Genomic DNA, 27,113 nt, shown 5'->3' with positions numbered 1-27,113 from the left:
CATGAGTCCTTTAAATGAGTTTTGTTACACCCACCCATTAAGTGTCACTAATCAAGAACCAGGCAGATGTGATAACTGTAAGTAGCACATACTGGGCCCACTCCTGTGCTCATTAAAGTAATGGAATCTTTATGAATGGATTTCAGTGGGATGAAGACCAGGTTCCTGGGGCCCATGCAAGATCTCACTCCTTGTAGGAAATGTACCCATCGTTTGACCCAGGAAATGTCATCATTGTAGGTTATTGAGCTAGTCTGCTTCCTGTACTTGTGGAGCTTGTGCTTTGTACTTAAGGACTTTCTTAGATGCTTTAGCTGAGCTGGGCCCAACCTGATGACCCCCTACTCTTTCAGATCCAGAACAGCACTCATCTTTAACAAGCCCCTAGATCTTGAATGCCAGCTCATATTAGAAAAGTTCATGTCCAGATCAGGCTCTGAACTTTGCAGCTCATGCTAATTTCTAGTATACAATTTATCTTCCACATGGTTCAGATCAGCTAAAACATTCACTTCATTATGTTCCTATGGATTGGCTACATAGGCTTTACAGTCTCATGACAAAGCAACAAAAGGTATTTCTACATTTTAGCTGGGAGGTGTGATTCCCAGCTTGCATAGACATACCCATGCTAGCTCTGCTCAAGCTAGTGCACTAAAAATAGGAGTGTAGCTGGGATAGGACAGGTTGCAGCTGCCGCCCAGACCCCTTGGACATGCCACCACTCAGACTACTTTGGCTACATTGCTATTTTTAGCATGCTAGCTTGAATAGAGCTAGCACATACACATCTACATGAGCTGGGAATCACATCTCCCAACTCAAATGTATACATTGCACAGAAGGTTTTGCACAAAACAACACATCACATCTAACCAAACTGCTCAGGATATAAGCAGCAACACTGCAATGTTCTCAGACCTTATACCACAAGTTCAGGAAGAAAGATGGTGGTGGCTTCTGCAAGAGAGTGTATTGAAAGGACTAGCAGACAATATATCAATTTACATGTGGTGAAAAGCTCCTCCACAAGACCTGCAAAGCTACCACCACATCCTTCCTTAAAGCTCTCCTACCATGAAGCATACATAAAACTGCCATATGATAACTACTAGGCAGGGCTGGCTCTAGGTTTTTTGCTGCCCCAAGCTCTGAGAGCACAACTAGCAAAGCAAAAAAAAAAAAAAAAAAAAAAAGGACAGTTGGCCGGAATGCCACCCTTGGAATTGCTGGTGCCTAGAGCCGGTCCTGCTGCTAGGCAGGTGACAAGTTGTGATTACTGCTACTGATTAGCTACGAGTTGTACACACGGTCTATGACAAAAATATTTTTGTAAAAGCAGCAAAGAATCCTGTGGCACCTTATAGACTAACAGACGTTTTGCAGCATGAGCTTTCGTGGGTGAATGCCCACTTTGTCAGATGCAAGAGAGGTAAAAAAATATTTTTGTTACCCTGTCCTCCTTACCCTCCACCCACCTGTTTGTTTCATCCACCTATTACGTCTTGTCTTCTAGACTGTAGGCTCTTTGCACCTAAGATACTCATTCACTGTAGGTTTGTAGATGCCCAGCATTATCAAACCTTTACCTGGTTCTAGGTGCTACTGCAATAGAAGTGTTAAGTTGCGTGCTTTAAAATAGTTATTTACTAGGATAAGATGTAAGCTGTTTAATAGTATAGTTACATACATCTAGAAACAAAGTCAATGTATTCTCACTTGTGCACTTTGGAAAGCTTTTTGTATGCAGTTCTGTGAATGGTATCCCATTCATGTGAATTAGTGCACCAATTCCTGATGCCAAGAGGTGTAGGAGACAAACCCTAGAGAGTTAACATCTGCTTTTATATTTACACATTTTTAGTACTTATGATGGCCAGCTAGCTCTGGAGACAAGCAGCAGAGTGAAAGATTTCCTCTTGCTGCCTTGCCTTCATCAATCCTGACATGTAGAACTACCTTCAGAGATGAAAGGTTTGTTTGCCTCCATGACCCATTCATTCCTTGGCCACTTTATTGAGACGGCTAACAAGAGTATCAGTCATGATGGTGCCTTTTTTAAAAAAAAAAAGAAAAAATGTGAACAGAAGTTGAGCTCAGACCACCAACTCACTGTATTGGAGCCAGCTAACAATCATCAAATGATGGCTAACCTCAGAGCCATATCCTCAGCTCTTGTAGCATTGATTTCCATGATGATTACACCAGCTGAGAACCTGGCCCTCAGCCTCTGCCAATTTCTCCTGGATTCGCACCATTGATAGAGATGGAAAACGTCCAGTATTCCATTTCCAGTCTTGCATGCCAATCAGACCCCTGTAAAGGCAACCCCTATGCCAGTTTAAAAAAAAAGGCATAAAATAGCCCCTTCTCTTGCGCACCCTCCAGTCCATTCGAACAAAGAATTCTGTGTCTAAGATAAGCTTACAAATGTGCTGTGAAATCAAGAGTGATTCTGCTGCTTGCATCACTCCAGAAAGCCAATAGCAAACCTGTCTCTTAAGAGACACTGTGGTAAAAGAGTTACATATGTTTAAATTGCAATTCTTATAGCTTTTTTAGGTTAATGTGCCAGAAGGAAACAATATTTTGCTAATTGTTCTTTATACAAAAATTGGTGTATTTTAAAGGAAACTGTAGCTGCGGTATTGGCAGTGTCACTGCAGGATCATAAGCTTAGAAATAGTAATCCATTCTCTAACAACCACGTTCACTAGCTCTTTATTCCTCAAATAGCTACGAGCTTGTATTAGCTCTAGAAACAGGCAAAACATTACCAAAAGCAAGAGCTTTACTTACTGCTAGAGCATAATCTTTAACAGATGCTTCTTTGCTGGACGAGGGAATGTGGGTCAATGCCAGGGACCAAGGGGCAAGGATGTTGGGTTGTTTTTCTGATTCTGCTTTTGCTGACTGCATGGGCAAGTCACTTCTCTGGTTTGCACTGTTTCCCTGGCTATGAAACAGGGATCAGAACACCCATCTTACAGGGTGGCACGGAGACTTAGTGTGCATTTGTGAAATGTTTGGGGACCCTCAGAGGCAAGTACTATACCTGAATTATTATTTTTACTGCCTTCAACCTGTTTGAGTGGAACTTCAAAACCATCTACATGTCTACCTCATAAGCAGGTGGTAGTGGCTACAAACAAATCAACACCTTGAATCTTTTACTAAAACAAAAATATGGGCCAATATCTTTAAACTTTACTATCAAGAGTTAAGCAACTAAACGCATATTCATGCACCTAAAAGCAAAGCTGTTATGTTTAGAATAGGGCTAGCCTGAAAACAATAATTCTGTTCCATTAAAAATTGGAATTAAAACAAAATTTCAAGCCTCACACTGGCACGAAAACCAAGAAATTCACAAAAAAGTGTTGAAAAAATGAGATGCAGAGAGCTTATCTTCCCCCCAAAATAGCTGATAGCCCAGTGGTTAGAGTGCTTATGTGGGGGAGAAAGATTCAAGTCCCATCTCTGCATCTTGGCTATTCTGGTGTCTCCTCTCCCAAAATTCCATCCTGAGCCTGAGAAACCTTCCCAAGGAAAGAGATGTTTCTTCTAAAAGTTCTGGTTTTGATGAACTAGCATTTTCTAATTTAAAAAAAAGGGACAAAAATTCCCAACCAGCTCTAGTGCTGAGCTCCCTCAAACTTCCTTTGAAGTTACTGAAGGTTAGGAGTCCTCAGAAACAAATCATTCAGATTACATGCAAGGAAAAAAAAAAGTTAAACTCAAGTCTTTATCTGTGCACAGTGTGTGAAAGTCTTCTCAGCTACAGCAATGGAGTAGAAAAATGGCAGCTGTCTCTACACAGATACAGAGAGGTTGGAATCACCACCAGATGGACAGGTATCCAAGTTAAAATGGAAGTTTTACAACTCTGTGTGATTGAAAGATAAGGTGGTCAAGAACCTCCACATTGAGGAGATCACTTGAAGTACACAAGAGAGGCATCCCATTTTCATAACTGCATACACTGCAGATCCTCAGAACCAATCAGAGTGAAGAGGATTAAATAACTAAGGGTGTGTGTGTGTAAGAATCTATATTTAAGTGTGAGTAACTATACAGTATCACTAGACTAAGGCAATTCCATTTTGGTATCATGAAGGGTAACCTTTGGATAAAACCTGTTTATTATGAATTGTCCTTTAGACAACATCTTTTGCTACTTCTGTCTTGCAAACTATATGATTTCAAGTCATTTTTTGTTTAAAAAGATATGTTTGCACTTACTTGAGAGTCACTAATTGCAAGAGATCAAAAATGAAACTTGAAATGAAGTCAAACTGTACAGTCCTTTAATCCAGGTGAAGTGCCCAAGCCAGTGGGAATTTGGCCCTGAATTCATAGTTAAATGTATTTATGACCAGCCAGTTGCAGTTACTCATTCCTGTCATTTCTATTCCCCTTTAATTAGTGGAATGCATGATAACTAAGGGATAGCTTTTATCCTGACTCATCTTAAACAGAAAAAGCTCCAGACGCTCATAAAGACAATGTGGGGTTTTAGAATCAGTGAGGGTTACCAAGCCTGCTACTCACAATATTAAAAGGAAAACAAATGCCATAGCCAGTTTATCCTTACTAATGAGAACTCCATGCTGATGAACATCACAGGCAATTTATTATTTGTATTGCAGCCCCTTGCCTAAAGAGCTCACACTCTAATGACAGCATCAGTTTCTGGCTGCATTGCCAGGGGGCCTGAACATTTTTTTAAGTGACCACTGTGGAGAAAGGGAGTGTGGGTTAGGCTGCATGATCCAGTCTGTTTTTGGTCTCACTGCTTAGACTGAGAACAAAGGTGGGCAAGCCAATAGCAATCGTGGCACTGATAGACAGTGTCTCAGGGCATAAGGCAACCTCTAATACGGACTAAGGAGAAGAAGTTGTTCCATTGGGTACAGTGTTAAAGACTTAACAGAAGGGTTACTTACCCATTCCTGGTAAGTACTTCTAGTACTAGCTATGGTTAGCCCAGATTTGGTACTAAATGAACCACTGGTGTGATCCTGTGTAGAATTCCTGTGCTGCTGCTGTGTGGACATTTGTTCAGTTGAACCAATAAAACAATCTCACGATTAGGGCTCTTAGGCACTACAGAACTGCAAATATTAAATAATAATATCATAGGTCACACTGGCCACTACGAATCCAGCTACATTTCTGCCAGTGAAATTATCGATTCAATAGGCCAACTGTAGCTGTTAGTTACATTGGCGGGAACCAGAAATAACTCAAATGACTTGTCTTGACTGGAGTCATTATGAATGTACACTAGTTTAATTGAAATCACAATTTGGCCACTGTAATTTTTTGCCATTCCCCGCATGAGTCTTGTTCAGGTTTCTCTGGCACATGTTTTCCCACAACTTCTAACTGTGCCTGAATCTTATTTTTTGTGGTTAATAGTATTTTCAGTCTCAAAGATTTAATTTTCTAACTTGTTGGCTTTATCACTTAAAATTTTAGTAGCAGAGCTGGGTGTGCTGCCAACAAAATAATAATTTATATTGTATCAGTCAGTATTAGTCCACTATCTTAATCTTTTATAATGGTTTTTCTGCAGCTTCCAGTTTTCCCCTGAATAAAACAAATTACTTAGCAAATGGAATATTTTCTTGTCATAATAATTTAATATTAAAATGTCAATAAGATTTGGTACACACAGCAGAGGGCACAAAGGTACAGCAACAGAGCAGGAATAAAGTAAACTTAATAAAGTGAATGGGGAGATACAATAGGGATTGAATCTGGCACCTGTACATGATATTAATGAACCTTTTGAATCCTCCAGCACAGTGCAAGAACTGTGTAAGCCATATGATTGTGTTCACACAATTTTACCTGCTGCCAGCCACTTCTGTATGATAGAACTGCAAGTCCAGCCTACAATCATGGGAACCAGTGCAGTCTCTCTGGACAAGCAAGCAGAGATTGATGGCTGGGGACAGTACACAGCCTGCATTACACAGAGTTCACCTCTAATGGGGTGAGGCATGGGTGGGATGGGGAGGGAAGGGGAGCAGGACTGGAAGATTAGATGCTGCCCTGGTTTGTATAAAGTAAAAAAACAGTATATAGTGAAACTGTCTTACAGTCTATCACAGGGGCCTCTACTCACTGCTAGAGGGTGTTTCCTCCTGGATGCTCTGGGGATTAGCTCTGTCACCCAGACACCTTCTTCTTGGAGTTCCTCAGTCCATCATCTCGCTCTCTCAGTCTTCAGCCCCTCTCTTGCACCTCAGGAATTGCTACACCTCATCTTTGTGGCTTAGCTCTCTGGCCAAGTTACAAGAGTCCTCCCCTTCTGGGGTACTATCAATTTCTTCCTCACTGTCCCAGGGAGTCCTTAGTCCACTACCCTGGCTGGGTCACTCCCTCAGTGACTAGAACATCTAGCCCTGGCCAGCCTCCAAATTCACTCCTCAGATTGCACCACTCACTCAGTGGCTGGTCGGGGAACGTAGGCCCATCCTCTACTCTGGGATACAGTCCAGAGGACTCATCTCTAGCAGTCAAGGTATGTACTAGCACAAACCTTCCTGCCACTCGCCTGGAGTGCTTCCTACCAGCTCACATTCTCCACCCTTCTAGCTAAACCCTTATCTCTCAGGACTGCTAGACAAACCTCTCCTCTTGGAACTCACTCCCTTTCTCTCTCTTAGCCCCAGGAAACTAACTGCAGTGGCCTTTCTGTTAGCAGCTCCCTGGTTTTATAGATGCCCCACCTCTTCCTGCACAGGTGAGTTCCCCTTAGAACAAAAACATGCAAACATGCAGTGCAGTTCAACATATTCATAAATGATCTGGGAAAAGGGGTAAAATGTGAGGTGGCAAAGTTTGCAGATGATACAAAATTACTCAAGTCCAAAGCAGACTGCAACAAAGGGATCTCACAAAACTGGGTGACGGCAACAAAATGGCAGATGAAATTCAATGTTGATAAATGCAAAGTAATGCACATTGAAAACATAATCCCAAATATACATATAAAAGATGGTCTAAATTAGCTTTTACCACTCAGGAAAGAGATCTTGGAGTCATTGTGGATCATACTCTGCAAACATCTGCTCAATGTGCAGCGACAGTCAAAAAAGCTAACACTGTTAGGAACCATTAGGAAAGAGACAGAAATAAGAAAATATAATGCCAATATATAAATCCATGATATGTCCATGCCTGGAATATTGCATGCAGTTCTGGTCACCCCATCTTAAAAAAGATGCATTAGACATGGAAAAGGTACAGAGAAGGGCAACAAAAATTAAGGGTATGGAACAGTTTCCATATGAGGCAAAGTTAAAAAGGCTGGCACTGTTCAGCTTGGAAAAGAGATGACAGAGGGGAGTATGATAGAGGTGCATAAAATCCTGAACGGTGTGGAGAAAGTGAATAAGGAAGTGTTATTTACCCCTTCACATAACACAAGAACCAGAGATCACCCAATTAAATTAATAGGCAGCAGGTTTAAAACAAAAGGAAGTATTTATTTGCAAAATGTACAGCCAACCTGTGGAACTCATTGCTAGGGGATGTTGTGAAGGCCAAAACTATAACTGGATTCAAAAAAGCATTAGATAATATCATGGAGGATAGGTCCATCATTGGCTATTACCCAAGATGGTCAGGGATGCAACCCCACGCTCTGGGTATCCCTAAGCCTCTAACTGCCAGATGTTGGGAGTGGATGACAGGGGATGGATAACTTGATGATTGCCCTGTTCTGTTCATTACTTTTGAAGCATCTGGTATTGGCCACTGTCAAAAGACAGAATACTGGGCAAGATGGACTACTGGTCTGACCATTCTTATGTTCTTATTTAAAATTAAGATGAGAGGAATATGAGCATTTTTTAAAATGCATCTCTGCCCATCCTGGCTAATAAGCATTGTTGGACACATCCTCCATGAACTTACCTAGTTCTTTTTTTAACGGAGTTCTGTTTTTGACCTTCACAACATCCCCTGGCAAAAAGTTCCACAGGTTGCTGTATGTTGTGAGAAGAAATACTTCCTTTTGTTTGTTTTAAACCTGCTGCCTATTAATTTCATTGGGTGATCCCTAATTCTTGTTATATGTGAAGGAGCTTATTCACTTTCTCCACACCAGTCAAGATTTTATAGACCTCTATCAAATCCCCTCTTTTAGTCCTCTTTTCCAAGCTGAAAAGTCCCAGTCTTTTAAATCTCTCCTCATATGGAAGCTGTTCCATACCTCTAATCATTTTAGTTGCCCTTCTCTGTACCTTTTCCAACTCCAATATATTTTTTTTAGATGGGGCAACCAGAACTGCACACAGTATTCAAGATGTGAGCATACCATGGATTTATATAATAAAGGTGAAAGAGCTTGGTTTACCATACAGATCAGCAAAGCTAATGCTGACAAACTATGTGAAATGACTGCAAAACACCAATCCTCTGGAATGTATCGACATGCAGAAAGCCTTATAAGCCAATCATTGTCAAAGCCAATTTTAGAAGTACTTAATGAGGCTGTTAAAAATGCTGGAGACACAACACAGTTTATTCAAATAAACATGACTGTCACATCATACTTTCTCTTTAAGAAAGAGATACCATACACTACAAACTGGAGGCCAATGTTAAATGCAGTGTCTTTGTTAATCCTGAAGTTGGACACTGGTTCCAACCAAGACCAGCAAATGCTTACTATCTTTCTGCAAGAAACTCAGCTGACTGGTTAGAAGCATGCAGTGCAACAGTGAAAGATTCAGCAGTTGAAAAAATAAAGAACTCTCTAACCGCATTCAGAAAATGTGCATACTTGGCTGATGAATGCACCGATGCAACGCGGTGTCAAGCATTAAGTCACTGCATATGTTATCTTGATATTAGTGATAGGCCAGTAGATGAATTTCTAGATGTTCAAGTTATAGATGACACATTGGCTGCATCTCTGACAACTCACCTCTTAGAATTAAATGCTTGTAAATTGAACCCCAAAAGAGATGGCTGCTTGTGCATTTGATGGAGCTGCAAACTACTCTGGAAGACATTGTGGAGTACAAGCTTTGTTCAGAGAAAAGTGTAACGCTAATCTCTCCAATACACAGCAGAGGCCATCTACTCCAACTAGCACTAGTACTAGCTGCAGAATCTTCAAAAGGCTTTTAAAAAGCTATACATTTAATGTCTTCATTATACTCTTTTTTTAAAAAAGAGTCCAAAAGGACTGAACATCTTGAAAAATATAGAAGATACACTGGGACTGAAGTTCAAATTAGTCCAACCTGGGAAAACCCGCTGGCTTTCTCATGAGCGATCCTTGGCTGTCGTCTTCAAATTACTGCAACCATTATTATTGGCTTTGGAAAGTATCTACCAAGATGGGATGGATCTAAGTAGTGAGGCTGGTGGACTACTTTTGCTACCAAGTTCAGAGAAGACCATCACCATTCTCTCTTGTAAGTCTACCGTTGAAACCACTTGGGTCATTAAACAATGCCATCCAGGCATCTGCTACAACAGTAGTAGATCTCTGTCCAGCAACAGAAGCTACACTTGGATCAATCAGAGAGATATCCATTGAAAACATACTGGAAGAAGCAAAGCCTTACGTTCAGAAGTTGACTAATTAGGGCACTTGTATTAACTCCTTAAATGAAGAGGACAAGAAATGTTCGCTAAGCCAGCTGAAAAAGTAAAGTACACAGACTTGATTCTTACATCTCTACAACAGCAACTTTTGGATTCTACTCAACCTCTACATAGCTTTTACAGACGCCTGTCTTATAAAACACTGACAGTTGAGTGAAGTGAGGCACTGCATGCAATGGGGCTGCCATGTGATCAGGACAAAATAGAGAATTTGAACACAGAGTGGAATATCATACAAAGAACGATTGAAGATTTGACTTCAACTTCTTCTTTATCATCACTAGTGGTTCGATTCATTTTTCGTGCTGTTTCCTGGGATGAAAGAAGTAGGAATTCACTCTTTCTACTCCCAGTCACAACTGCTACAATTGAGCATTTTTCCCCTCATTGAACAGAATTTTGTGTTCTGAAAGAAGTCGCCTTCTACCTGATCATGAGCATACCATGAAGGACTGGAAGTACCAGACACATGAGAAGCCACCAAAAATGAATGCTCATTAACAGAGTTGTGCAAAATTACAACAAGAAACCATGAAGGATGTAGATATAGTGCTTCTTAGTAGGCTTGTGTAGCCCGCTTTAATGTGTGTGATGATTTAAAAACATGAGTTAAATCTAATAAAATGGCTGGAAACGTTTTTCAGCGTTTACTATGGTGCCATACAGCCCCCCCTTCACCTTAACGGTCTCACCACTCATTGGTCTTCACCCAGGGGTGGCTCTAGCCATTTTGCCGCCCCAAGCACGGTGGCACACCGCGGGGGGCGCTCTGTTGGTCGCCGGTCCCGCGGACGTGCCTGCGGATGCTCCACTGGAGCCGCGGGACCAGCGGACCCTCCGCAGGCACATCTGCGGGAGGTCCACCGGAGCCGGCAGAGCGCCCCCCACGGCATGCCGCCCCAAGCACGCGCTTGGCATGCTGGGGTCTGGAGCCGCCCCTGTCTTCACCCCACCCCCTCTATTTTTGAACACACACACCCTAATTTAAATTCCTGGCAAAAACTCTGCCCTTACAAACAGTGTATCTAGAGCTAGAGGGATTTTATCCTCTGCAGTGTTCTCTACAGCATACTATATTCTCCAGTTCTTTGTCTATACAATTTTAAAACTACTCACCACTTTTCTTGAGAGCCCATTCCACAGAACTAATGGATCTGACTATTGGAACACTGATCCTGATGTTCAGCCAGTGTTTTCCCATTACTGCTAGTTAGTATTCTGTAGATTCCCCCAAACAAATCCTGTCCCGCCTTCATGTTTACATTGTCCAAATACTAGTTGACAGTTACCATATTCTCCACTCCCCCACTTCATTTGCGACATAGAAAAGTTATTCCAATGTAGTGTCTACCCATGTTTATGAGAAAAGCTCTTAATTTCTGTTGCTGCTCTCTGAATTCCCTTCAATTTGTCAATATATTCCTGGTATTGAGATGCTCAGAGCTGAATGTCATATTCTAGGCACAACCTCACCAGTATCTTCTGGACGAGACTTGCTTCCTTTGTCCATTACAATGTGTCTGCACATTCCAACCTAAAGCACATTGGCTTGATGCCATGCTGCCTTGCAAAATGATTGAGTTTTCAATATCAATCAGATTGCTCTTTCAGCATCACCTGTTCCCACTGAGTATCTGTCCTGGATTTTATATATATATCATCATGCATATTTTTCCAGGTAAATCTCATTTAGCTATTTTTGCCATACTTCTAACCACTCAAGTTCCCCTCATAGCTATTTCTTTGTCCTCGTTGATGTTTGCAACACCTTCCAATTTAATTAAATTCACAGATGATGCTAATGTGCAGTTTACCTTCTTTTCCAGATCATTAATGATGCTGTTAAATAAGACTGGACCTGAAAAAGTCCCAGAAACACCCCTATGGACAGCTTCCCTTAACAAGATATGGTATTGTCCAATATTTATGGTCTTTCTGGCACTTTTCAGTCCATAAGAGACAGCCCATATCCAAGCCAGTTAAACTGAGTTAGTTTCAAGAAAGGTTTTGTGAGTCACTGTATAAAATGATTTACTATGGAGCAAACTCAGACCAGAAGCTATAAAGATTTGATGTGTCTGCTCTTTTAAATGTAATAAAACCAATAACCTAGCAAGTTCCTTTTAATAAGAATAACCCCCCTCCCAAGTCTCATCCACTCTATGTGCATTACCATAACACCCTTCCATATCAGACTGTATACAGCAGATCAGCTCATCTATTCATACATGTCATGTGTTGGTCAGTTGTACATTAAATTCCACCCTAGAATCTTCAAGTACTTTGTGTCTTTTTAGAGCCCTGTGGATCCTCTTATCATATTCCTCCCATTCACCCCACCCAGTCCTGTGTTGAAGCCACCATGCTTTTGACTGAACAGGGATGCATGGAATTCCTCTTCAGAGCCCATCAATGCTGTGCTTTAATGTTCAGCAATAGGTCAGTGAGGGATTCAAGGCATTACCTCCTGCTCCAAAATGCACATTGCTCCCTTTACAACACTCTAATGTCTCATTAGCCCTTGGACAAACTGAAGAATCAAGAATTAAACACAGGCCTCCAACATGGTATTGCAGGGCATTATGATTAGGCTATTATCCATTGGCCTCAAGCTATAGTATGCACAAATAATTAAGACAAAAGTCCACCAAGATGTGTTGAATTTGCTTTGCCAACCTCACACCCCTCATGTGTCCACTTTCTCTGAATAATCCAGCAAATGTACTGGCAGCAACATTCATGAAAAGTTAATTTTGAGCTCATAGACATCCAATCAGGAAATGGAAACAATACCATGTGACCTATATGTCCAATCAAAACTAAAACACACAGGTTGAATCTTGGATATGGAATACTCAGTGAGCTGCCCATTAACAATGTATGTATTCCATTAAAAAAAATCTATAGGCACTGTAACAGGGTGACTCACCCCTTAAGGTTGGGAGAGCTGGGACTAGCCAACGCTGCATACAGAATGAGCCACACTTGGGAGAGATTAGGGTGGTTGCCTTATAAAGAGCAGCAAGAAGCTGCCAGAAAGCAGGTGGGAGTACAGGAATTAGGGGAGGTTGCAGAGGGTGTGAAAGGCTCCTACTAGGAAGACTCTGAGACCAAGGAAGCTGTAACAGAGAAGACATGCAGAGAGCAGGTGGTTCCTGCTAGTACCCCTGACTGACAGAAGGGTTTGGGCTTGGAAGGCAGAACTAGACAGCTGAGCTTCAGCCAGCTAAAGCCTGGAAGTATCAGGCCTAGCTCCTGTTAGAGACCCTGACTGGGAAAAGGGTTTGGGGCCCTGGAAGCCAGAGGGCTGAGTTCCAACCCAGTAAAGCCAGAGAAACTCTGGACTGGGATATAGCTCATGGAAGAAGGACTGGGGCCCCACCACTAATGGGAAAGTATGACTGAACTGTTCTTTGGGGCTGTAGGGCCAGTATATGATGACTCAATAAATGGGACCCCATTAGGGGAATGCCTTTATCTGTGGACTGTGAAGAAAATGGGGGGAATTCATGGCAGGTCACCATGGAGTGAATTCTGGCCACAAGGGGGCACTCAGGAGTTGGCTAGACCTTGTACAGGCACTAGGGTTGCCAACTGTCTGATCACACAAACCCAGACACCCTTGCCCCGCCTCTGCCCCGAGACCCGGCTCACTCCATCCCCCCTACCCTCCATTGCTTGCTCTCCCCCACCCTCACTCACTTTCACCAGGGTGGAGCAGGATGTTGGGGTGCAGCTGGGGGTGGGCTCTGGGCTGCGGCTCAGGGTTTTGGAGTGCAGGAGGGGGCTCCAGGCTGAGCGTGGGGCAGAGGGTGTGGGGTGCAAGCTCTGGGAGGGAGTTTAGGTGCAGGAGGGGGCTCCAGGCTGGGGCAGAGGGTTTGGGGGCAGGAAGGGGTGCGGGCTGTGGGAGGGAGTTTGGGTGCAGGCTGCCTGCCTGTCCTGGCCCCGTGCTGCTCCCTGCAGCCCCAGGGGGCAGGGAATCTCCATGCACTGCCCACACCCGAGCACCAGTTCTGCAGCTCCCATTGGCCGGAAAATGTGGCTGCAGACCGGGAGCTGGCCGATGTAAGCGGGGCCAAGGGGTGCCGCGTGCTGCCTCTTCTGTTTGCCGCTCCTGGAAGCAGCCAACACGTCCCTGCATCCCCTGGGGAGGGCAGGAGACCCCGCACACTGCCCCTGCCCATAGGCACCACCCCCACAATTCCCGTTGGCCACAGTTTCCGGCCAATGGGAGCTGTGGAGACAGCACTCAGAGCAGGGGCAGCACGCGGAGACCCCTGTACCCTCCAGGGACTGCAGGGACATGCTCACCACTTCTGGTAGAAGTGCGGTGCCAGGGCAGGTAGGGAGCCTGGCTTAGCCCCACTGCACCGCCGGACTTTTAGCAGGCTAAAATCTCCCGGTTTGCGTTCAGTAACCTCCAGGAGACTCCCAGCAAAACTGGGCATGCTGGCAACCCTACTGACAGGCACCCATCTCTAGGCTTCCCATATACACTTGCAAATGCACAAGCAGCCATCTCTTTTGGGGTTCAATTTACAAGCATTTAATATACACTTAAATATCTCCAGCCTCCATTTATTTCCTAAAAGCCCAAGGGAAAAAATGAGGAACTAGTCACCAAATAATTTCTTGAATAACACTGAAAAATGAAAAAATGTGAGGGGGGGAATGGAAGGTAGTCATGGACCCTTTTTGAAGGAGAGGGAAGGCTGTTAATTGAAGAAAATATTAACTATGCATTTTTTTACCCATTACACAGCTGCTATGTGGCATCCTGCAGACAGCTCCATTTCCATCAGTGGGCAAAGTGATACCTATACATAGGCATGAGCTATTCTGCAGTGAGACCGAATTAGGTAGTACTGTAAAGCATTTGGGATCATCAGATAAAAAGCATTCCTTTTATTATTACCATTTAAAATGCTTTGAAGTCAACAACCAGGATGATTATTCAGTTGCAGAACAATTATATTCAAGTATGTATCCATGTACACCGAATAAAAAGATGTAATTATACAGAGGTGACATGGGAAGCATTAGCTAGAGCTTTTGTATAACTGCCTCGGCTGTGTGTCAACCCCAAGTAGCAGTTAGAATATTTCAGGAGGATCACAGCTGCCTCACAGTTGATATACAAATTCACCATCATAATCACTGAATAATACATTACACTAATCTGATTGGTATTGACTGTTACAGTTGCATTTGTGACCTTGGGGATACATTAAATCAAAGGAGAGTCCATTCCTGTTTCTATCTTATATCCTGTGGTGATGAGCAAACCTCATCTTCAAGTCTCCTTTCCTGTATTTCTTTCCGTTTGATGTGACATTAAGATGGAAGTCGGCATTTGGACAGAATTGGCTTTTTCTATCCTGCCTTTTTTGTTTGAATACACTCTATTGCTCCACTACAGAATAATAAAAACGTACACCTTTTTGTCCAGGCAGTGCACTATGATCCCAATCTAGCAAGTGTTGGAATCTAACAGAACATTCCAAACCTTGGAGTAATTGGTTTCTCAGCACGGACTATAACTAATTTGAAGAAGCTCTTTGGAATTCCACCAAACATGCTTGTTATTTACCCTAAGAAATGGAGCACAGTTAGGAACTACACATTCCTGTGTTTTCAAGTAAGATGCACAATGCAGTGTGCATAATGTGCTGCTCACACGAAGTGCATCAATACACAAATGAGAGAAACCAATCTCTCATGGGGGTTTTTTGTCATTAACTGATTATAGTGATATAGAAAAGAGCTGGTGATGTGTCCAGGAATAATTGGATAGGCATTGATTTAACTGCTATCCTTTTGCTAGACAGACCGAGGATGATTAAAATATTTTGTTGTAAACCCATCATGTGTAGCTCATGTACACCATTACTGATGTGTTGCCAGCTTCCCTGCGTCAGTCTTGTGATTTGTGAGCCTTCACCCAAGCTGTGTTTCTATCCCACAACACAGCTGTCTCGTATCTTATTTTAAACAAATGAAATAAGCCAAAACTTCAAAATAATCTAACTGGCAGGCATATTTCTCTCATATACTGTCATGCAAATAAATGTCTTCCACTGTAGTTCTCAGTTATCTGGGAGTCTATACTATGTTAAGGTTGAGTACATATCAGTAATTTAAGGTAAAAGACATTACAGGGGTGTAATTATTCCCAAAATAAGCATTACAACCCTAGGCAATTTAGAGTTAAAATAAAACTTCAAAGAAACACAAACACATTAAGGTACAGAAATGCACAGTTAAGCACCCAAACAGCCTTAACTCTACGCTATAGTGAGACCAATGGGATAACCATATAATTAGGGTTAATGCATATTTGTGTTTCTGGTCTCACAATTACCTAAAGCTAATTTTTAAAGACATTAGATTTTTTCCCCCTACTGGTCTCACTGAAAAATATCTCCACATCCTGTTGAATAGTGCTCAGAGAAGTGCAGGCTAGGAATAGATGGAGAAAGAAAAGTGGTGTGCCGTCTGCATGCACAATCCCTGGATCGGGCTACCATTCAGTCTTGCTTCTCGGAGATGCTAAAATTCACAAGATGTAATTAAAGGGTCCCCGGTTTGTCTACAAAACACTTTTTCAACTCATGGCCTTTGTTGAGATACATTTACTTTTTCCAGGCAGTCACATGAGTATCTACGGATTGCTGCAGAGAATCACCATGGGACTGCACAGAAGCTTTCTCCTTTATAAATTTTTCACACTGGTTCTATTAAGTTGAGTGGACTTCCACCCTGTAAGAATAGAACTTGATCCCTCCAGACCAACAAACTCTCAATGCAGATGCCCTGATGAAGAGAAATAATGCACACAGACCACTTCTCCTACTTTTTGCATTAGTCAGCATCTGTTCAGTACATAAGCAAGGGTTTCAGGAGAAATGAAGGGATATTTTGGGGAACCCAAGGAGCTGTCTAACTAAGAGAGATGCCCTGATGTTCCTTGGAAGCATCTTGAGGATAAATCAGTCCCTACAGTACCTATATGCAATGCCAATGAAGTCAGTGGGAAGAAAACTCCAATGTGAATGGGGCATGAAAACTCAGATCTTGTGCTTTTATGTCCTTGTCAGCATGGTTCTGTGCGAAATGGTCACTCTTCAGAAACACTCTGAATAAAAGAAGTTCCAGAGGACTCTTCCACTTCCCCACTAGTAAAATCCCTACAATCAGGGGCGGCTCTAGATATTTCGCCACCCCAAGCAGAGCGGCATGCCGCGGGAGGCGCTGTCTGCCGGTCGCTGGTCCTGCGGCTCCGGTGGACCTCCCGCAGAGCACCCCCCCACGGCATGCCGCCCCCAGCACGCGCTTGATGTGCTGGGGTCTGGAGCCGCCCCTGCCTGCAATGGTCTACAAGGAAAACTTAATTGAAAGCCCAGATGGCATTCGGGGGGAGAAAGATTGCTTGCTACTGGATAGTTCAAGGGGGAAGGCCAGAATCCAAATTTCCTGCTGAAATTCAAGGCAACAGTTGGATGAGTCAGCTAAAGTTAGGAGACCAAACAGTCTGGTCATTTTTAATCCTGCCCTTGAAAGAGCTGCTCCTCAATATGGATGCTAGTTCTTACAGCACTATAGAAACCTTTAGATAGCTGCTGAGATAAAGGATAGAAGGACTGATTCCCTCTTATGCTAGTTTTACATTCGTGAAACACCCCTGATGTCACTTCTCGGTTTCATTGGTGTAAATCAGGAGGAAATCAGACCCAAAGAGTACACAGCAAACAGTGCTCAATACTGAACATCAGGGAACTAATTCTGTCTCCTGCCCCAGCCCCTAATACTGCAAAGGGCCAGGGGGACAATTCCCTTTCAGGGAAGCATAGTTGCTTATATTGATCTTTTCAAGCCCTGGTGCAGAGGGGCTGTTGGAGGTAGAAAGGGGCTTCATACTGCTGAGATTCTGGGTTTCTCTGGATTATGGAGCTCTTGGGAAGGTGCCATAAATCAGTGCACCCTCGGGGCTGCTCTCACTTTCATTGGTTAAAGAGGGTTGGTGGCTGCTCTATCACAGGAAAAAGTTCAGCAGCTCATAGTGTTCTGTAAGCAGCCCAAGAAGTATCAGGCAGATGTTCAAACAAACCAACAGCTTTTCTGGTTGCCTCCTGATTTGTTTGTAGGTGACATATTAAAAAGGATGAGGTGCCTTGTGCCAGCGCCGGGAAATGTGACTGTGTAGTTTAGAAAAGTCTGAAATTACACACTCTGAAAGGGGAATAGTTGGAGAAGAATATGGGATGGGGGGGAGGGGAATGATTTTTGAAAACAGTCAACAGTTATAACATTGATCAAAACACAAAGTTCTGCAGTTCTTTGCTTTGCTTTGCAAACTTGCTGAAGAACTTGATTGAAAGGAAGAATTTGTTTCTGAGTGTATAGGGTAGGTGTGGTCGGGAGAGACTGCTGGCATGTTAAATTGCAATCCCTGATAGCATAATTAAGTAATAAAGCTCTCCAAGAAGTAATTATAGGACACATCAAATGGAGTTGTAAGGCAGGCGGCCAAAGGCCAAGTGATTAACCATCCAAATACAACAATTCTCTGGAAATTCACAGCCTGGAGTGTTGCTGCTACAATGCTATAGAAGTTACTTTATAAATATACAAACAGGGCCTGGTCGGTACATCTATAATACTGGGAATAATAGGAACATGAAGACAAACTCAGATGTAATCTATATATTTAACTTTTTATACTGTCACCATGGTTCTGTTTATCCCACACTGGTAGTGGTATCAGCACCAAAGTTATGCATCAGTAAGTTCTGGTGAGTGTAATTTGCATGTTAAAGAAGAAGAAGAAATGACTGAGTGGAACAGAAACAGTCACTGTGGGGTGAGGACTAAGCGATCCAGCAGAAAGCTGACTTGTGTATTTCTACCTGCTCTCCATAAGTGAGCACACACAATTTGAGAAACCCATTCTGTCTCATGAACTTTGCAGTCTGCTGTAGAAATTGCTATACATGTGCGCATGCTAGGGTGACCAGATAGCAAGTGTGAAAAATGGGGCCAGGTGGATGATAATAGGTGCCTATCTAAGACAAAACCCAAATATCGGGACTGTCCATCTAAAATCAGGACATCTGGTCTCCCTAGTGCATTCAAGTCTTAGAACTTGTACCCTCAGATTATATTGGCTCCTATGGCTTTGTATGTATCAATTCTATGTATATGCAAATATTAGGGGTCAATGTGCTCACAGATGTTTGCACCGGCAAAGTGCAGGCACAAGAACGGGATTGAACAGATGGAAGACCGGCCTATCAGATCCTTCACCCTCCTCTTGATTTTTTTTTCCTGCCTCACCTCTTGCTCTTCCACCTGCTTGGCACAATGAGAAACTGAATAGAAAAGGTTTACAGATATAACTTAAGCCATGCTTATGTTCCCTCTGAATTTGGCCCAGGTGAAGTAATTTCCAGACAGTGATTCTTTCCTTTATGTGCAAGGATGGATGGATGGCTTAGGGGAATTTGGGCAACAAGCCAAGCACAGATGAAAATGCCACTGTCAGACAATGGGTTTTTTTTAAGTCAAACTTAGAAGGGCAAGAACTGCAGATACAGCCAATACTAGTATTTTGAAATAAAAAAATAGAATCAGATCCTGCTCCTGTTCATTTATTGGGAAAAGGCTCTGGTTATCACAGGGTGGCTGACCCTTTAAGGGGAGGTGGACCCAGCCTCACCTCTGATGGATTAGCTACCTCTCAGCTGAGACTGATCACTGATGGATTAAGTCCTTATAAAAGCTATCAAGTAGCTCAGCTGGGCTGCAGAGCTACAAGAAACTGACTGGCTCTGGCACAGGGTGAGTCCCAGGAAGATGACCTGTAGGAAGACTGGAAAAAAGAGCTGCAGGGGACATTGAGGACAGGATGGTTGGTGTGCTAAATTTGTATTAATTGGAAGACATAAAAGATGAAGCTTTGAGAAAAAGTGTCCTGAAGCAGACTTGGGACGTGGTGTCACTCCCCACAGCCTGCTCTCCTTTCTGGGCTGAGGGGGCAGCCAGCAGCCTACACTGGTCCTTTGGTCGGAAGAAAGAAAAGGAAAATGAAGAAAATGCAACCTCACCTTAGAAACAAACAGGTTGTCAGACCTAGAATCCATTTTGTGTCTTGTCTTGTCTCTGAAACTACCCAGTACTCACGACTTCAAAACCTATTAATGGACTCATGTGCCCTTATGGGAAGTTTCTTCCTAGCCTTGGCCAGTTAGTGCTTCATGGCCTGAGCCAAACACTGAGGATTTATATCCTGTATCCGGTTTTTTCCCATACCCAATGTAACTGTGGATGTTATTTATATAAAAACAGTATTGTCACCCTGTATTATTCAAAGATCCTGAGGCAGGCTCCAAAAAATGTTTTATTTTTGAAAAATAATTTGGGGTTTTTTTTTTATTTGCCTTCTGGTCTATGAGCCTTTAGGTTGCACTTGCTTCAAATTGTCAAGATTTTATCTGCAACCAGGAGGGTTATGAACTTATTTTTTGTTTTAAATGATGGCTGAGATTGTGATGAAATATCTTGGTTCCAGGAGCTGGGGTTTAAGAAATGCACCAAAAATTGCAACGCTTAGGATAAAATCTTGAGTTAGCAGCACTATCTAAAAGTACAGTCTTTTGTTGACTACTGCTGTGCTGGAGGCCTTATGACATGGAGGCGCAGTGAGTTCCACAGTGTGACAAGGTTGGGACTCACCACCACAGCGCCTCCCACTGGTGACTCTGGGAATTAGCTCAGTCCAGTGGAGCACCTTCTCCTGGTGGTGTCCCGCTCATTGTCTTGCCCTCAATTGGCGTCAGAGCCCGCGTTGCTCTCCAGCTCGCAGCGTCCTCTTCTGGACCACTGCCCTCTGGCAGTGCCCCTTAGTTCATCTACACCCCCTTCCAGGGGCAGGGGTTCAATCAGCTGCCTCTCCACACCCTGGCCACTGTGGGTGACTGCACCCCTAAAGTCACACCCCTCTTGGCAGGGGGTTGGTGCAGCCCCAGACAGCCACTCCCATCAGCTGGGTGTTAGGCAAGGGTGGGGGGAGACTCAGGCCCACCCACTACTCTGGGTCCCCACCCAGGGACCCTCTAGTGGCAGCCATCCTACCGTCCTTCTCTCCCTCTGTCTGTCCATGTCCCTAGACCGCTTCCCCTTCTGCCCCTCACACCAGCTAGGCCCTTCCCCTCAGGGCCTGCAGACCAGGTTGGCGTTCCCTTCAGCTCCCCCCGAGACTGCCCAGCACTACGCTGTCCCTGGTGCTAGTCTCCCCATTCTGGAGACCAACCTTCCTCTCTCAAAGGCCTGGGACAGACTGCCTGCTGCTGTTCTGGGCAGCCTTTATATATGGCTGAGCCTGGCCCTGATTGGCTACCTCCAATCTGGGCCCTGATTGGCTCCCAATAAGCCCTTTTCTTATTGGCTGTTCATCTGCGCAGGCCCACTGGCCTGCTGCAGCTTAAATTCTCAGAGTGTGGGGCAACTGCCCCACTACACACAGGTTAGTTGTGTTGTAGAAGAATTTCCATATATCAATTCTAAACTAGTTGCTTTTTAATTTCATGTTATGTCCTTTGGTGTAGTAATAGCAGCTGTTGACTTACCATCTTTAAACTGTTCATTATTTTATATACCTCTCTATTGTCACCACTTATTCCTTTCATTCTAAGATATCTAGTTCTAATCTTTTAAATCTCTCTTAGACTGCAGTTTTTCATTCCTCTAATCATTTTCATTGACCTTCCCTAGACCTTTTTTTATTTCTGCTATATCCTTTTTCAAAATCGGGATGATCAGAACTAAACACAATGTACATGATGAGACGTAATATTTTCTGAATTACGTCTATCCCTTACTTAATAAAATTTAACATCTTGTTTGCTCTTTTTCTTGACCACCACTGCACACTGAATAGATATTTAATTAGGCTGCTGGCAATGATGCCTAGATCTCTTCCTGAGTGGTTACAGTTAATTTAGAAACTAACAATCTGTATGAGTTTTTCAAGTCATTTGTTTGTTCCCTTCACTGTGCATCACCGTGAATTTATCTACATTGGATATGTTCTGTCATCATCCTGTCCATTTCAGAAGCATTTTCTACAGCTACTTAAGTTCTTTATGGTGTTAATCTACCAGTAACAATCAAAATAATTGTTACCTTGGCCACTTGAACATGTATTAATAATCTAGAAAAGTTGGTTAACAATGCACCGGTTCTAGTACAGATCCTTCGGGCATCCCACTATTGACCTTTGCCCTACCCTTTGTTTTGTCACTTAACCACTCTCTAAACTATGACTACAGTGGAGTCCCTCTGAGGTGAGAGGAGAATGGGGTCTATTGTTCAACACTAAGTAATGGCTTAAGTGAACATAGTTCAGCCTATAGGTAGCCATGGTGAATAGCTCATGGACAATTTCCACTCTTCCCTCTTCTGAATTAATGTTTGTAAAACTTCTTTTGTCATATTTGCCCAGCTCCAGAGCTAGTCACTCATTCATTTTAGCCTGCCAATAGGATAACAGCTGATCATTTTAATAACGATCATTATTCCTCTAAATAGACCCCTCCCCATTTGAGAGCTAAGAATGGGTGCTTCCTTTGCCATTGTACCACCTCCACTAGGAAATAGGTCCCCATCCCGAGGTCAGTGGGGCTCTGTGTCATTGCAGGGTTCTTCCCATGGGTTGCAGCTTGTAGGCTAGGAGCCATAGTGCTCAATGCTTGGGAAGACAAGTAAGCACCAAAAAGCTCCAGGTGTCTGAAACTGCTTGACCTAAGCTGTACCTGTTTAGCCCATCTCTGGAGTGTTACTGAAGCTACCATTTTAACACATTTTTTTAAAATGTCCCATACTCACTTTTCAGTCTAAAAGAGAATTTTTTGCCTTCCCTTACCCACGTTCCTTCTTCCCATCACTGTAGCCTCATTTATCTATGATTTCTTGTGCCAGTAAAGTGACAGAGACAAATTTCCATCCTGTTTTATTTACTATTTCATAAGAAATTGTATTTTTTTTCACCCTTCCTCTTGGGCTTTACTAAATGAGGCAGAGAAACTGCAATAAATTCTGTGGACAAGTCTGAAGAGAACAAGAGAGCTGCTCCTCCTGCCTTTGTAGTAAAGGCATTTGCTGCCCAAACTCAGCTTTGTGATGTACAGCAAATGAGCACCAAAAGAGAAATTCTGAAGGCAGTAGGTAAAAATGTGACTTGAATTAACAGAGGAATAGATACATTATCCCTGAATTAAGGGTGCCTAACTTCTGTGAACTAAGGATTCACTGCAGCTCTTTTCATGGAGAGTGGGCATCTAATAATTACTGTTGTAGACATACAATAATTATTCCTTGCAATGTTGTGGTAGACTGTTTGGCCCTGTAGGGGCCATGCCCCAAACTGAAGGGTCATAGATAGGAAGTAGTCCAGGGCAGTAGGCTTAAACTTTCTGCTGGGAGGACTTTTCCAGTGCTAATTCCCACAGGGCCCTGAGCTGGGACCTGGTGGAGAGGGAGGGCCTGGGTCTCCCTATCCCCTTCAGGGATGAGGCATTGATGTGGGTGGAGGCCAGAAGATTCCTGGCTTAATGTCAGGAACCAAGCACCTCTGCCACCCGGTCAGGTGCTTGAAGTCAGGTGTGCTAACCTCTAGGCTGGCTGGCCCTCCAAGCACCCTCTCACAGGCTCATTACAACAGCCATTAACTCAGGCCAAACAGTCTGCAGTGGCTCGCCTGGAGTACTGCCTGCTTGAGGACCTCAGTGACCTCAGATCCCTCTGGGCTGGGGCAGAGGGGTCTAGCCCCACAATGTCCTTAAAGTCAGCTAGTATAGTTCACTCACTTCTGAGCACTCCCCAGTCTCCTCAGCAGTGAAACCCAGGGAGTGGGGGTCTCGGACCCTGGGTTCCTACCTGAGTGGGAATGACTACACTGCTATTTTTAGCCCCATAGCACAAGACTGAGTCAGTTGAGCCAGACTCTGAAACTCACCACAGGGTGCGTGTGTGGGTTTTTGTTTTTTTTCCATGTAGACATACCCTTAAACTATTTGTGCCTCAGTTTTACTCACTCCTCCTTATATGGGAAAAAATATATATCGTCAAGTAGCTACCTCCCAGGGGCGCTGTCAGCCTTTATTTAATGTTGATAGGATGCCTTGCCATTTTTCACTCAAGACCCTGTGAGTGCAAAGTATTATTAATTATTCAAAATGGACAAGCAGAGGGAAGGAGTTCTCTGTCTGTTGGCACAAGATCAGATGGTTAGCAAAGATTTTTCACCTCTGAAAATAAAAGGAAAGTTTCAGACTCCAGTAACCTGCCTCTTCTAAAAATCTTCTAGTTATTCCCTCAGGCCAAGCACTAATTTTCTCCCTCCAGTCCTGTAGAACTCTGACCCCATGTTTCTGAGCAAGGCTTGTTAATGATTCATCCCTTTTCTCAGCATAGTATCAGGTGAATATATGTGAAGATATTATATATATTGGTTAGCAGACTTAGTGGAGTATCTTGTACTCAGTGCAACAGAATTATTCTATTCCATACAGCTCTGTTAAAAATAATCACATTTAATATTTTCATTGACTTTTTATTTCTTAGGCTAAGTGAATCAACTGAAGAACATGAACTGTCCAAAATGGGTGTAAGAATACATTTTAGTTGGATTTCAGGGGATTCTTGTTGCATGTTAAATATCACTTGGCAATTATTTAATGAGGTTTAACAAGTATGTGATAGATACATTACTTATGACCTAGATGTGAAACCTCAATGAATATATTTAATCAATTGGCATTCAATTAACATACATTAGACTCTTCATGCAGCAGGGTGCTTTATTTTGACTGTCTGGCTCACAGACAAGGCCTGCACACCTGTTAACCATTGGCTGCCCATATTTTATGGGCAAATATTTATAAGAAGCCTCCTCAGTTGTATCTGTGGTGTATGAGAACACATTAATTTACAAACACAAGCTCTTATATGAGTATGTATGTCCGCACTTACCCATTATACTGTGATAAACTCAGGACAGACAGTTGCAAGAGGGGGGTAGGAGTCAGTCCCAGAGGGTTAAAAGGCCCTCCTCCTTATCAACTGAGAGACAACTACAGGTCAATCAGGTTCAGCTGAGAAAGGGTTACCAAGGTAGCAAATTAGAATCAGCTGAGGGGGAGCTACCTGAAGGTAATTAGGACCAGGTGATTTCAACTTGGGGCTGCCTGAGACCTTTTTAAACCCCTTCCTGGGAGGAAGGACGGGGGGAAGCAGAGAGAGAGAAGGAGCCTGGCTGCCAGGAGTGTTGGAGCAGCAAGCCTCCCCAGGAGGAGCGGCAGTACGCTCTCCCACAAGGCAGGGAAAAGATTTACTTTAAATAAGGCTGGTGGGAAGACAGGGAACAGACTTCCCCTGAGTCCTAAGGGGACTGCAATTGCCCAAGCCTGTCTCCCCAGGGCTAAAAACAGCAGAGGCTGGGGAGACTGAGAAGGTACTTTGCCACACGTGGTGTCAGGAGTGGGATGTGAGCGAGACTTCGTGGCAAACCGTCTCGGGGCCGGGTAAAGCACCCCCCCCAAAAAAATGGAAGATGTAGTGAAGGCATTGGTGCAGGCCACTGCGGCCCAACAAGAAGCTACTAGGGTGCAGATGGCTGCCCAGCAGGAGGCGGTGCGAATGCAGCAGGAGACAAATCAACTCCTGATGAGCCAGGCAGCTCAGGATCGAGCCACCTTGCATGAGGTTGTGAACCAGCTAAAGGCCCTGACCACCCTAACACACGGCCCCCATGGGACTCGGCCCCTGCACGCAAGCCGCTACTTACAGAAGATGACGATGGATGATGACGTGGAGGCATATCTCCTTGCGTTTGAGAGGACGGCCCGGCGGGAGGCCTGGCCCCAAGACCAGTGGGCCAGTATCCTGGCACCTTTTCTGTGTGGGGAGGCACAGAAAGCATATTTTGATATGACAACAGAAGCAGCTTCAGATTACTCCCAGCTAAAGGCGGAGATCCTGGCGAGGTCTGGCGTGACGACAGCTATAAGGGCGCAGAGGTTCCATGAGTGGAAATACCGAGCCAACAAAGCCCCGAGGTCCCAGCTGTTCGACCTGATCCATCTGGCCCGGAAGTGGCTATGCCCCGAGACCCGCCGGCCGGAGGAAGTCGTGGAGACCATAGTTGTGGACAGGTACATGAGAGGGCTACCGTCCGACATACGAGGAGGGGTCAGTCAGAACGATCCCTCCTCCTATGATGAGCTAGTTGCCCTCGTAGAGAGACGCCTAGCAGCACAGGAACTCTCTCGGACCACTGGGGAAGGGAAGCGCCAGGATAAGAGACAAGTCTATCTACCAAGGGCCTGAGTTGCCGTAGCTCCAGGCCAAACTATGACAGGGAAGAAGGAGGACGAAGAGCGGCCAGAGTACTCGGAGGGACTTGGGGACTGGGAGAGAGACTCGGGGGTAAGGCCTCCCAGCCCAAAAATTAAGGGGCTGCCCCGAGGAGGGTACCGATGCTATGCATGTGGAGAGATAGGGCATATAGCTGCCCAATGCCCAAACCTAGAGGAGCCCATGCAGTGCGATCTGGGAAATCTAGAAGAGCCATGTGACCTGATAAGTCTAGTAGGGGTAGCGATGGTCCCTCATAGATATACTAGGCAAGTTAAAATGAATGGTATAAAGACCACCGCGTTAGTAGACTCCGGAAGTGCAGTCACGCTGGTCTTGGGAAAGCTGGTCGGGTATGATCAACTATCCCGGGCCAAGCACACAGGGATATCCTGTGTCCATGGGGATGTCAATTACTACCCGACCATCCCGGTGAAAATAGAGGTCCGAGGAAACCCCATGAAGGTGAGGGTGGGGGTGGTCCCGAAACTCCCCTACCCAGTCCTCATAGGATGAGACTTCCCAGGGTTTGGCGGTCTACTTCCTGGAGAGGAGTCAGAAGAAGATAACACCCCAGAGAGCAATGGGGTGTACTCAATAGTTAGCAACCCCCCAGCCTTCCAAGAATTTGCCCAGGATTTATTCTCGCCCCCTGGGAAGACCAGGAAGACTCGGCGAGAAAGGAGGGCAGATAAGAGGAGGGGAACGAGAATCTTGACCCAGAACCAGAAGCCTATACTCGTAGGAGAGAGAGTTCGCCCGACTGACAAGGGAACTAGGCAGGAGGTTGGGGAGCCGGTAGCCGGGCCCAGTTCCCCAGGGACCTCCCGTGAGGGGGAGGGGGAAATAGAACCCCCTGAGTTTGGGCAAATTGGACCTTTGTTAGAGAATTTTGGACAGGATCAGGCCAATGATCCAGTATACCAGAACATTCGCAAGGAAGTAGTTGAGGTGAATGGGGTCCCTGTGGAAGGGAGAGCCAAGGACCCAGGGCCGTATTATATGATCAAGAAGGATCTGCTGTACAGAGTAGTCCGTATCCAAGAGCAAGTCGTGGAACAGCTCCTAGT

Source organism: Mauremys mutica, chromosome 13 (assembly GCF_020497125.1).
Source record: "Mauremys mutica isolate MM-2020 ecotype Southern chromosome 13, ASM2049712v1, whole genome shotgun sequence".
Taxonomy (NCBI): domain Eukaryota; kingdom Metazoa; phylum Chordata; order Testudines; family Geoemydidae; genus Mauremys; species Mauremys mutica.
This window is presented reverse-complemented; position numbering follows the sequence as displayed.